This window comes from Prionailurus viverrinus, chromosome D1 (assembly GCF_022837055.1).
Source record: "Prionailurus viverrinus isolate Anna chromosome D1, UM_Priviv_1.0, whole genome shotgun sequence".
NCBI lineage: Eukaryota > Metazoa > Chordata > Mammalia > Carnivora > Felidae > Prionailurus > Prionailurus viverrinus.
In genome coordinates this window covers 66,174,848-66,185,585 of record NC_062570.1, presented here as the reverse complement: position 1 = coordinate 66,185,585, position 10,738 = coordinate 66,174,848, and the positions used below count along the sequence as shown (strand labels likewise).

Here is a 10,738-nt window from a genome sequence, read left to right as displayed (position 1 = left end):
ATCAAAAGGACTGAAGCTTTCCTCATGTTTAAATGATCATTCACCGCTTGTAGTTTAGATGTTTAGAAAGTGGATCTTAGTGCAAAAATATTTTACATATTTTGTTCCTTACCTGGGAAAAACTTGCTAGGCTGGGTGACGTTAGGAGGGATTGTTTAAACTCTAGGCCTCATTTTTCTCATCTGGAACAAGTGAGTTCTAAGGTCCAGGTTCCTTACAGCTCAGACATGATAGAATTCTGAAATTAATGAAAAATATTAATAAGCCCCTTTTTTAAATGTTCATTTGTTTTGAGAGAGACCGCACGCATGAATGGGGGAGGGACAGAAAGCGAAGGGGAGAGAGAATCCCAAACAGGCTTTGTCAGTGCAGAGACCGATGCGGCCTCGATCCCCGTTGACCCTGGGTTCATGACCTGTGCCCGAATCAAGAGTTGGATGCTTAACCCCATCGTTGGCACCCCAATAAGCCCTTCTAAATAAAAATATTTAAGCATATCTTGCCTTCTATAGCTTGTTTTATAGCTTATAGTGTGCTTTCATGTACATTATCTCATTTAGACAAATTAACCATTTTATTTGTAATGAAATATTTCAGAAAACAAAAGGGCTATTTCCATTTGCTTACTTTGCTAGTAATACAAAGTAGGGTAAGATGGAAATTGTATAGGGGGCTAAAAGGACTCTTCTAATAGAAAAGTCTTCTTGTCCTGGAAATATTTGGTATGAAAAGCAGAAACCATAATATCAAGTCTTATGATGACCACTGAGTATTAGCAGGGACTGTATTTTGAGAGTAGAAGGTGGGGAGACTCACTGAATTCCTAAATCCAAGGTTCAGTATCATCCAGCATCTGGAGCTGTGCCAAATGGATACTCTTGTCATGATGACTGAACTGCTAGGTAAAGAGGGCTGGGGAGTAGAATTGACTCAGTATATTAACCATGAGAGTTCTGGAGCACCACCTCAAAGTCTGAGGGGAGTTTTAAAAACTACTCCGATCAACATAATAACATGGAAGTCAAGGGAGGGAGGGAATATACTGTTCAAGTTTGTACATTTTAGATGGCAAACTAGTCATATTGTAGCATTGTCTCAACTTTCTAGAGTGAGTCTCTAAGAATCTTCATCATGAAATTATAGTCTGGAAGATGATATTTTGTCCAGCATTAACTGATACTTCTTTGAGAAAACGGGTTCTTTCCTGGAAAACTAACAGGCCCAAGGCAGACATGAGTGTGGGTTCAAAACACCTACTTTACTTTGACCTTTGAGACAGGATTTCCTGGTGACTAGGTCAGCAATTGGGCTTGCTTTTAAATTGTTAGAATACCAGTCAAGGTTTGTGATAGTTAATTTTATGTGTCAACTTGTCTGGCCAAGGGATACCCAAATAGCTCGTTAAACCTTTTTATGTGTGTCTGTGAGGGTGTTTCAGAAGAGATTAGCACTTGAATTGGTCAGAGTAAAGCAGATAGCCTTCCCCAAGTCATTGAGGGCCAGAATAGAACAAAATGGTTGAATTCACTCTGTCTGACTGTTGAGCTGAGACATTGATCATCTGCCCCTGCCATTCCTGTATCTCAGGCCTTCAGACCTGGACTAGAAACTGCCATCGTTGACTCTCAAGCCTTCCAACTATGCCACAGGCCTTCCTGGGTCTCCAGCTTGCAGACAGCTAATGGTGGGCCCTCTCAGCCTCCATAATCACACTAACCAATATCTTCTAACAAATCTCTTTACATATCTATATATCTATATCTGTATCTGTATCTATGTATCTCCTCTTGGTTCTGTTTGTCTGGAGAGCCCTAATTCAAGGTTCTAAGCTACTGTTAACTAGAGACGTGAAGTAGCAATACATATTGCAGAGGAAACTTGGAACTTCTGGCTAGAACATGCCAAAATGTTATATAAGTAGAGGCTTTGGAAGTGATGAAGGAGTAGTGATTGATACAAAACATTACAATTTATCATCAAGAATTATATGTGGTCTTAAAGGTATAAATGCTCATGTCACTGTACTGGTATGCATGACTTCTCATATAATGTATTTGGTAACGTGGATAATCATCAGAATTTACACATACAGCTTCTAGCTACACAAAAGTAGAAAGGAAGAAGAATCTATGTAAGGCTTGGGAGATTTTACATCAAGTCATGTGATAAGGGTGCTATGGGGATGCATTGTAGAACATCAATCCTAGCTGAACTCAAACCTTACAGGAGTGAAGAGTTAAGTGTAGGAACTAAGACCACCAAAAACCTGAGAAGCAGTCAAATCATCTTTCTTAGGGCTGTAATCTGGGTGGAGGAGAAACAGGATGAGAGACTGGTCATCAGATAGTAATTCTAACCAGTCTTGTTGGGAAGGGAGGCCTCAGTTCAGACTTGAGCTGGAATTGAGTTCAGAGGCCCACGGGGTAAGGTTCTGGGCAGTGGAAATAACCACATTCCTGTTTGGTCAAAATGCTGCCTGAATGCTACCCTGGACATCAATTTACTTCGGCTATGAATGTGTGGAAAAGCATGGTTATGAACAAAACAGAAGCCTAGGAGGCCTTAGAATACATGGGGAAGGTTCTGAGAAAACAAAGGGCTGCTTGGGGGTGGGAGGGCAGGGGTTGGGATCAACACTAACCTATTTGTTACTGTTGTGGTGAAGCTGGACATTTGGGGGGCAGGTTGCATTCATGTCCTGGTACTTTATAAACTAATTATTATTAGGTTTCATTGATTGCAAGCAACAAAACTTGACTCTGGCTTGAGCAAAAGGATTTTTATCAGCATCTCTGGAGGCTGGAACCCAGAAACACTGGAATAACCTCATAGCAGGATGAAAGGCTACTGCTGATGGAATGAATAAATTACTGTCTTAACCATGTTGTCAGTTGCTCTGCATTCACATTCCAGGAGTCACATGCCCACCATTCAGCCAGGGCACCTGATTACAGTTCACCAGACTAATGCAAAAAGAAGTTGGAATGCAGACAGGGAGGAAAAATGGATTCAAGGTAACTAAAAAGCAGCAAATGGGAAATTTGAAAAGAGCTGCAGTGACTGAAACTTGTGAGTAGAAAACGTGGAGGTCATAGATGCCATGCCATGTCCTTTCCCCTAACAGTGACAGAGACTCTGAAATGAAACCCTAAAACCATCAGGAAGTCCATCTATGATATGCTTTCTTGGCAAGGGACAGAGACAAAAGAGAGACCTGGTTCCGAGGGTGAGGAGAGTGGCAGGCAGAAGACCCTGCCTGGAAACTCACCCAATTTGGAGGTTTTGCTGTTTATGCAATAAGAATATGCAATACAGAACTCTAAAAGTAAAAGTCCCCCAATTTTGCCTCTCTGTCAGTCTTTATCCTAAAATGGCTCCATGCACACATCCAGTTTTTTATGCCAAATAGTAGCCATTCTTTATTCTCTCTTCATCCAAATACAGTTAGTTCATCAGCAAGACTTATTAATTGTACCTCCAAAACTCTTGAATCTAACTTCTTCCATTTTTACTGCTAGCATCCTAGTTAATCCAAGTCCATCATGACCTTTGTTCGGAAGTACCTCAATAACCTCCTAATTTGTCTGCCTTGTCCCAAGCTTGCTTCCTAAACTCCAGTTTTTACACAGCAGCCAGCACAATCTCTTCAAAACTCAAGTTACCTATCAAAATGGTGAACTAGAATAGCCTGCTGGCTTCCTCTCCAAAATCAACCCTAGAGAAACGATGGAAGCAAGAGAGAAGCACAATTCTGAGAAGTCAACAACAAACCATGAGAAAGCCCTGGGGGGAGAATGAAAGCTTTAGTTAGCTCTGTGTCTGTGTGCATGTGCGTGGTCACTAATATTAGCAGCTATAGCCATGGTGGAAGACTAGAGGGCAATGAGACAATGGAGTTTTAAAGTTCTGTTTTTCCCTTCCTGCATTAAATGATAGCTCAGACTTGCCATGTCACCAGAATAACAGGATGGTGCAAAAGCCCTGTTGGGGTGAAGAATTGGTAAATATCACTTCTCTCTCCCTGCTCCTCCATCAAGGACTGGGCAATCATAAACTAAGGAGACTACCTCCTACACTGGGGTTTCTGACCAAGAGTTTATAGGTAACCTGTTGCGAGCCCTTTTGGTTCCACATGTCCTTGGTTCTGCCTGTACAGACCCCCACCACTGTGACTTCCTGCAGAGCCAGCTCCTGGATGAGGAGATGAAACTCAGCAAGAAGCTGGCCATCACCTGACTAATCTCTGCAGGCTTGTTCCCAGACTGGGCTGGTCGAGGATCTCTTCGAAAAGCTCATCCTCCTCATTAGATTTATTTACTCTTCTGCTTCTCTTAACATGGGAGATCCTTGGGCACAGGACCTTTGCTGGGGGGAGGGAAGGTTGATGAGGTCTCAACCAACTGGTATTGCTTGAAGAAATGAAGGGGTAAAGGAACTACAAACCCTCAGGAGGTGGGAGAGCAAGTAGTATGAGTGTGGACAAAGTGTAGTTGGAGGGACAAGATGTGGGGCCAGCGTTGTGCAACTTCAGAGAGTGGAAGCTGGGCCTGGAGCTTTTCTATTTACGGTCAAAGCCCGGATCTGAGGCTTCATAAGAAGATCTTGAGCAGAATGGACTTTTCAACTCGTACTTTGAAAAAAGAGAAGTGCTGTTGAAAAAGCTCTGAACATGAAGTCTGGGAGTTGGGACCATCACAGCAAGGGATCAGTGTCATCAAACTACTCCAGGTTTGTTTGTTTGAAGAAAGGGTTTAACGAATAAATGCATACTTACAAGTTGTGCATTGTATTTTTTTTAATTGACCAGATGTTTTAGCTTAGTTTCATCATTATTAATGGTGGTATGGTAGGGGTGTATTCCAGTAGAACGTGTGATGTTTGGGAGTTGATTTCAAGCAAGTTGATTTTGAGCAAATTCTAGAAATTTTAAACACAAAAGAGAACCTAATGAAGGGAATTGTAGGTTTTATGAAATTATTGAAACGTTTGGAGGAGCAGGTGTTAGACTGAAGATCAAAGAATGACTCCTAGAAAACTCCAGAATGGGCAGTAATTGTGTTCAGGAATTCACCAAATAGCTATGATTCAGAATTTAGGAGGACAGGATCTAAGCTACTGTATCAACCATTGCTGCTTCTTAGATCCTGGAAGAAAGAGGCTGCTACTTTTGTCACTGAAATTTTGTCACATCATCCACAAAGCTGGAGATGGACCATTGGCATCTCTACAATCCTTCCTGCCAGTGGAACACTGCCAAAAGCAACAGGAAAATAGCCTTTGTTTTTCTTTTCCATTCAAATTTCTTGCAAGGGCATCTAATTTGTGAAAACTATTTTGCATGCAGAATTCTAGTTTTTAGCATTTGTAGCTTTCCAGCCTCTGCAATATAGAAATAATCAGGGCCACCTACATAATTTGCAGGGCTCAGTGAAAAAATGAAAATGCAGAGCCCTTTATTTAAAAAGCAGGAAAAAAAAGTTACCATTAAAGGTAGTAAAATATAAAGATTTTTCTTTTCTTCCAGGGTCTCCTCTTGACTTGGATATGGTGTTTGTCTTTTCTTTCTTACTTTTTTTTTTTTTTTAAGTAGTCTTTATGCCCAGCACGGAGCCCAATGCGGGGCCTGAACTCATAACCCTGAGATCAAGACCCAAGCTGAGATCAAGAGCCAGCCGCTTAACTGACTGAGCCACCCAGGTGCCCCTAGTGTTTTTATTTTCTATTTAATGTTGTTCTAAGTAAAGAAAGATTAAAATTGTAATTTGTTAGCTTGAAATTTACATTTATTTTTATTTTATGCCATGCCAGCCTTAAATGCAAATATTAAGAGTATTTAACTGCATGTGGAATCTCTGAAATTATACGGTTCTACTTTAAAGCTCATACATGCATATGTATTTAATTCTAACATGAATAGTAGAAATGCTGCAGAAGGTAACTCAACTGTTTTTATTTCATTTCTGATGTGAGCACATTCTACCAACAGCTTCTACTTTCAACTTAGTGATGAGTAAAGAAGGACTCAAAGGAGAAGGAACTATGGGTGCCCTATTTTTCCCTTTCCTTCTATGTCATCATTTTTAGCAAGTGATTGTTACAAGGAAGACACATACATAAAAATGTGGTAGCATTCCTCTGTCATTCGTGTCTTAGAATGCCATTGCCTTCTTTCTGTGTTAGAGCCTGGGTGGCTCAGTTGGTTAAACATCTGACTCTTGGTTTCTACTCAGGTCACGATCTCAACAGTTCATGAGTTCGAGTCCTGCATTAGGCTCTGTGTTGACAGTGTAGAGCCTGCTTGGGATTCTCTCTCTCTCTCTCTCTCTCTGTCTCTCTCTCTCTCTCTTTCTCTGCCCCTCCCCTGCTCCCTCTCTCTGTCTCTCTTTCAAAATAAATAAATACAGTTCAATTTTTATTTTAAAGAAGCAAGTCCTGGTTTAAATGGAAAGCATGTCCTGTCAGGACAGTCAGCACCCCTGCTTATGCAGTTGTGGATATAACATGCTAGTTTTTGGGGTTTCTTTAATGTTTATTTCTTTTTGAGAGGGACAGAGACAGAGACAGAGCATGAGCAGGGGAGGGACAGAGAGAGAAGGAGACACAGAATCCGAAGCAAGCTCCAGGATCCGAGCTGTCAGCACAGAGCCCAAAGTGGGGCTCAAACCCACGAACCGCGAGATCATGACCTGAGCCAAAGTCAGAGCTTAACCGACTGAGCCACCCAGGCACCCCATAACATGCTAGTTTTGCTGAGCCCTCAGGTATCACAGGCACACTGGAATTGTCTGCTCATGGAATATTGCAAATGCTGTATGGGAATGAAGCAGCAAGGAAGAGCAGGTGTGCACATTGCCTATATAGTATCTGCTCATGTGCACGCCACTTTGTCCCATCAGACTTCACTTACAAAATACATGTTCAGAGATAAAGTTATTAAGAATTTTAAAACAGCAACAGCAAAGCATTAAACCAAGTTCATGGGCCTTCTGAATACAGAGCCCTGTGCATAGGAAATACCCATGAAGCTGGCCTGGGCATAACAAAAGGAGGTAGGAATGGATGTTGACTGTGAACCACTTTCTACTTTTGTGAAGCCCGGTTATGTTTACTGTGTCCTGCTGTTTACTGGCACCACTTTGGGCAATGTAGAAAAAAAGCAGTCCCTCTGTTAGACCTTACTGATTTTGAGTGAACTAGAAAAAGGTGCCCTTTCTTAAGATACTTTACTGCCATCTGTTGGAAAACTGTCATAACTTTATAAATTAATGCTGACTACAATGAATGGTGTCTCTTGGGCAATGCTCAATCTGTAAAAATGTGAGTGGCAGTCCTGCCTGTTACCTTCAGGATCCCTGGACACCAGAGGCATACACGCTGACAACTCACGACCTGAGCTTGGCAACTTCAGTGGGCAGAGGGCAGGGGTTGAGGTGGCAGACCTACAGGTGGCCGAGGCATACCTCTGAATTCCAGCCTCAGAAGCATTCGGTTGAGAATCAAGACCAGTTGTTCCTCTTTTTACATTGCCCCGCCCCTTGGCAGCCCATGAAGATTGTCACGGTGGGGGCTTTTGGCCAGTTCCAACATCTGACAAAGCCTAGTGGATGGAAATAGTATTTTTTATCTAGAGCAAGACTATACAGGCGAAAATAAAATTTTAAAAAATTTCCTTTTTTTTTTTTTGGCTTTTGGCTGGAATTACAGTAACTCTTTGTGATCCACATATCTTGTGCTAATGAAAAAATCTTAACATCAGATAAATGTACCTTTGTTTATAAAAAATAGGAAAACTGACTATAAATGCAATTTGTTCAGAGATTTTTCTAATAATAGGGCCCTTGGGGTGGGAAAGCAATAAAAGAACTCCCAAAGATGCAGTTATTGGAAACCCTGCTCATGCATAGGCCCTTCTTCACAGATGTGGGTAAGCCAAAGACTTGAGGGAGCAATGGGTCTGCCTGAGGTCACAACATCTGAGTAAACTGCAGAGTTAGGATTCTGACTTGGGCATCAGAATCAAGTGGCTCCTGAGCCTGGCACCTTTTCAATCCCCAAGAGTGGAAGAGTGGGCATCTGCTTCTTTCTTCCTCCTTCTCTTCTTCTTCCTCCTGAAGTTTCATGAACCTTTATTCAGATTCAGAAAGAACCCAAACCGTTTCATTAACATTTGCCAAAAGATTACTGGATATTGTGACTGCATTGCATTTAATAACAGTGGCTAAGAATTCTTTTGTAAGCTCCACACTTACTAGTGAACCAATGATATCTCTTCTTTGTCCACAGAATACATTAAACTGTACTCTTAAAAGTGGAGCATCTCCTTATGCATGGGTAAAGACAAAGTGTTCTCCAAATACGGTCTAGGACATATTGTTCTGAACTTTGGAAATACAGTTCATTTTGTGATTACAGTTAATTTTTTTTTAAGTTTATTTGGGGGCAGGGCACAGAGAGAGGACAAGAGAGAATCCCAATCAGGCTCCACACTGGCATCGCAGAGCCTGACACAGGGTCAAACTCATGAACCGAACTGTGAGATCATGACCTGAGCCCAAGTTGGATGCTTAACTGACTGAGCCACCCAGACGCCCCTTGATGTGCTGTTTTAATTCTGTCAATATTATTACTGTAAATTTAATCATCTCAATAATTAAATACCATTAGTTTTCTCTGTAGTAATTCTGGTATTATTTTTCTGTCACACTAAAAGCAGATTGATATAACTTGGAAAACTGATAGTATAACTGTATGTTTTTGTTTACAGTCAGCTGGGAAAAAGTTCTAAAATATTCAATTAACAATTCTATATGTGTTTTCCTATTTTTTATTAAGGTATCATTTACATATAGTTAAATTAACCCTTTTTAGTGTATGGTTTCATGAGATATGACAAATAGAAACAATTATGTAACCTCCATCACAATCAAGTTGTATTACAATTCCATCACCCCCAAAGAAATTTTTGAGAGTTCAGCCACAGTTAAATATATCTTCCTTTTGGGATCTTGTCCAAGGGCCTTTCACTTCCCTCACTAGACCATCTGGCCTTTCCCAGGAAGTTCTTAGCCCTCAAGTTGATGGGAATAGCGAGGCCACTGTGTTCACAGTCCAAGGGAGAGGGCTGGCAACAGCACATATAAGGCCATGTACCCAGACTCTCAAAAGAGTCCTCAACCTAGGAGGATTGAGGGGAGGAGTGGACCACCAGTGAGTCACTCCTGGGTTTGTCAAGAGGCAAAGGTACCCTATACTTACCTGTTCTTGCCACTCTGCCCTGACTTAACCTCCTCAGGTACACACAACACACAGTTATTTACATGTGCACATACACAAAAATATCTCTAATATACATAAATACATACATATACATGATCAACCCTATGCACAAATGTTCACTGACATATAAACTCAGACATGTACATAGACATGCACATGCATGTGCTCATGAACGACTTCTGGGAAAGTTGCAACATGTGTGGACATTATCTGCAATTTGCTCTTCCTGTTGCTCAACTTCATACTTCCCCATGCCAGAAGACATCAGATGCTGCTTGATTCTGACTCTTCCTTGGGGCTTCTCTCTTGCTATAGGTTATGGTAGCTAAAGGGTGATTTCTAATTTTCAACCAATTCAGGGAGTTTGTGTCACTGAGAGACAGAACGAGCCTGATGCTCATTATGAATGAGATATTGGGGGCTGGTGGGACAATAGGGCATGGGAAAGTAAAGCCTGTGTGACTTCTTTTGTAGACGTGGATCACTGTGCAGAAGCAGCTGGCTGCCAGAGATGGCTGTGAGGGTATCAGTCTATATCTAGCTGAATTTGTGTCTCTAGTCTTAAGAAAGCCCATATTGTAAAGCTTACATTTCTCTGGATCATCAATAGGATGGTGCACATGGTGAATTTTGCACATGGTGAACTCTTCACTGAGCATTGGAGAGAATTTTGAGCACCTGTGGGTTCATCAGCTGATCTTTCTTGAATACTGTGCTGTGAGCTGGGGAGTGGGCAGGTTCTACTTGGGTGGAGTCAAGTTAATTCCGGTCTTGCTAGAGGAAGTGCCCCTGCTAGTATAGGCCATAGACTATTTCTGGAAGGATAAACAAAGCATTGCGAACATTGATTGCTTTGGGGGAAGGAAACTGAGTAGCTGGTATCAAGGCCCTGTGTGGTGAGATGGGGAGTTCTCTGGGAGTTCTCAGTGGAGGACCCTTAGAAGAGGCAGGGCATGAGCTCAGCCCTGAATGGGGTCAACAAGTGAAGGAGGACAATTAATCTGGTATTAGCTTGGAATCCAGCATTGGCCCTACCTCCTTTTCAGAGGTTCTACATAGAACCAAGGCAAGAATGTATAGATGAAAAGGTTAGGGAGGTTGTCCCAACCTCCTTGCCTATCTAGTATGTCAGGCCAGCAGAGGGTCCTCATATTTGCCTGGCATAGTGTCCCACAACTTGCTTTTCCCTTTGGGCCCAGGACAGGCCTAGCTTAGAAGGAGAAGGTGGGGATGCCCCTGTTCCCTGAGTTTTTTGTGGACAAAGACCATTGACCCAGTGATTTTTGGACCCACATAGCTCTTCCTTTTGGAATTACAAGTCTGAGTTGGAGCAGCAGGGCCCCATTCTAAAGCCTGAACTGCTAGGGCTGTTATCAGGGAGGGTCAGGGAGAAGGTTTTATACATGTTTGCTGACACAAATCAGAGAAAATGAGGTGGGAAAGGAGGTGCAGGGCAGGAGCT

At 41.9% G+C, this 10,738-nt stretch overlaps 1 long non-coding RNA gene across 1 annotated transcript; it reads right to left on the bottom strand.

The window, feature by feature from the left end:
* Positions 1–193: 193 nt before the first annotated feature.
* On the bottom strand, positions 194–10,284 carry LOC125176958 (uncharacterized). Its single transcript, XR_007156437.1, has 4 exons — positions 9,866–10,284; positions 7,461–7,597; positions 4,775–4,917; positions 194–238 (listed from the first exon to the last, which is right to left on the bottom strand). It is a non-coding gene; the product is annotated as an uncharacterized LOC125176958 (long non-coding RNA).
* Between the last annotated feature and the right edge of the window lie 454 nt (positions 10,285–10,738).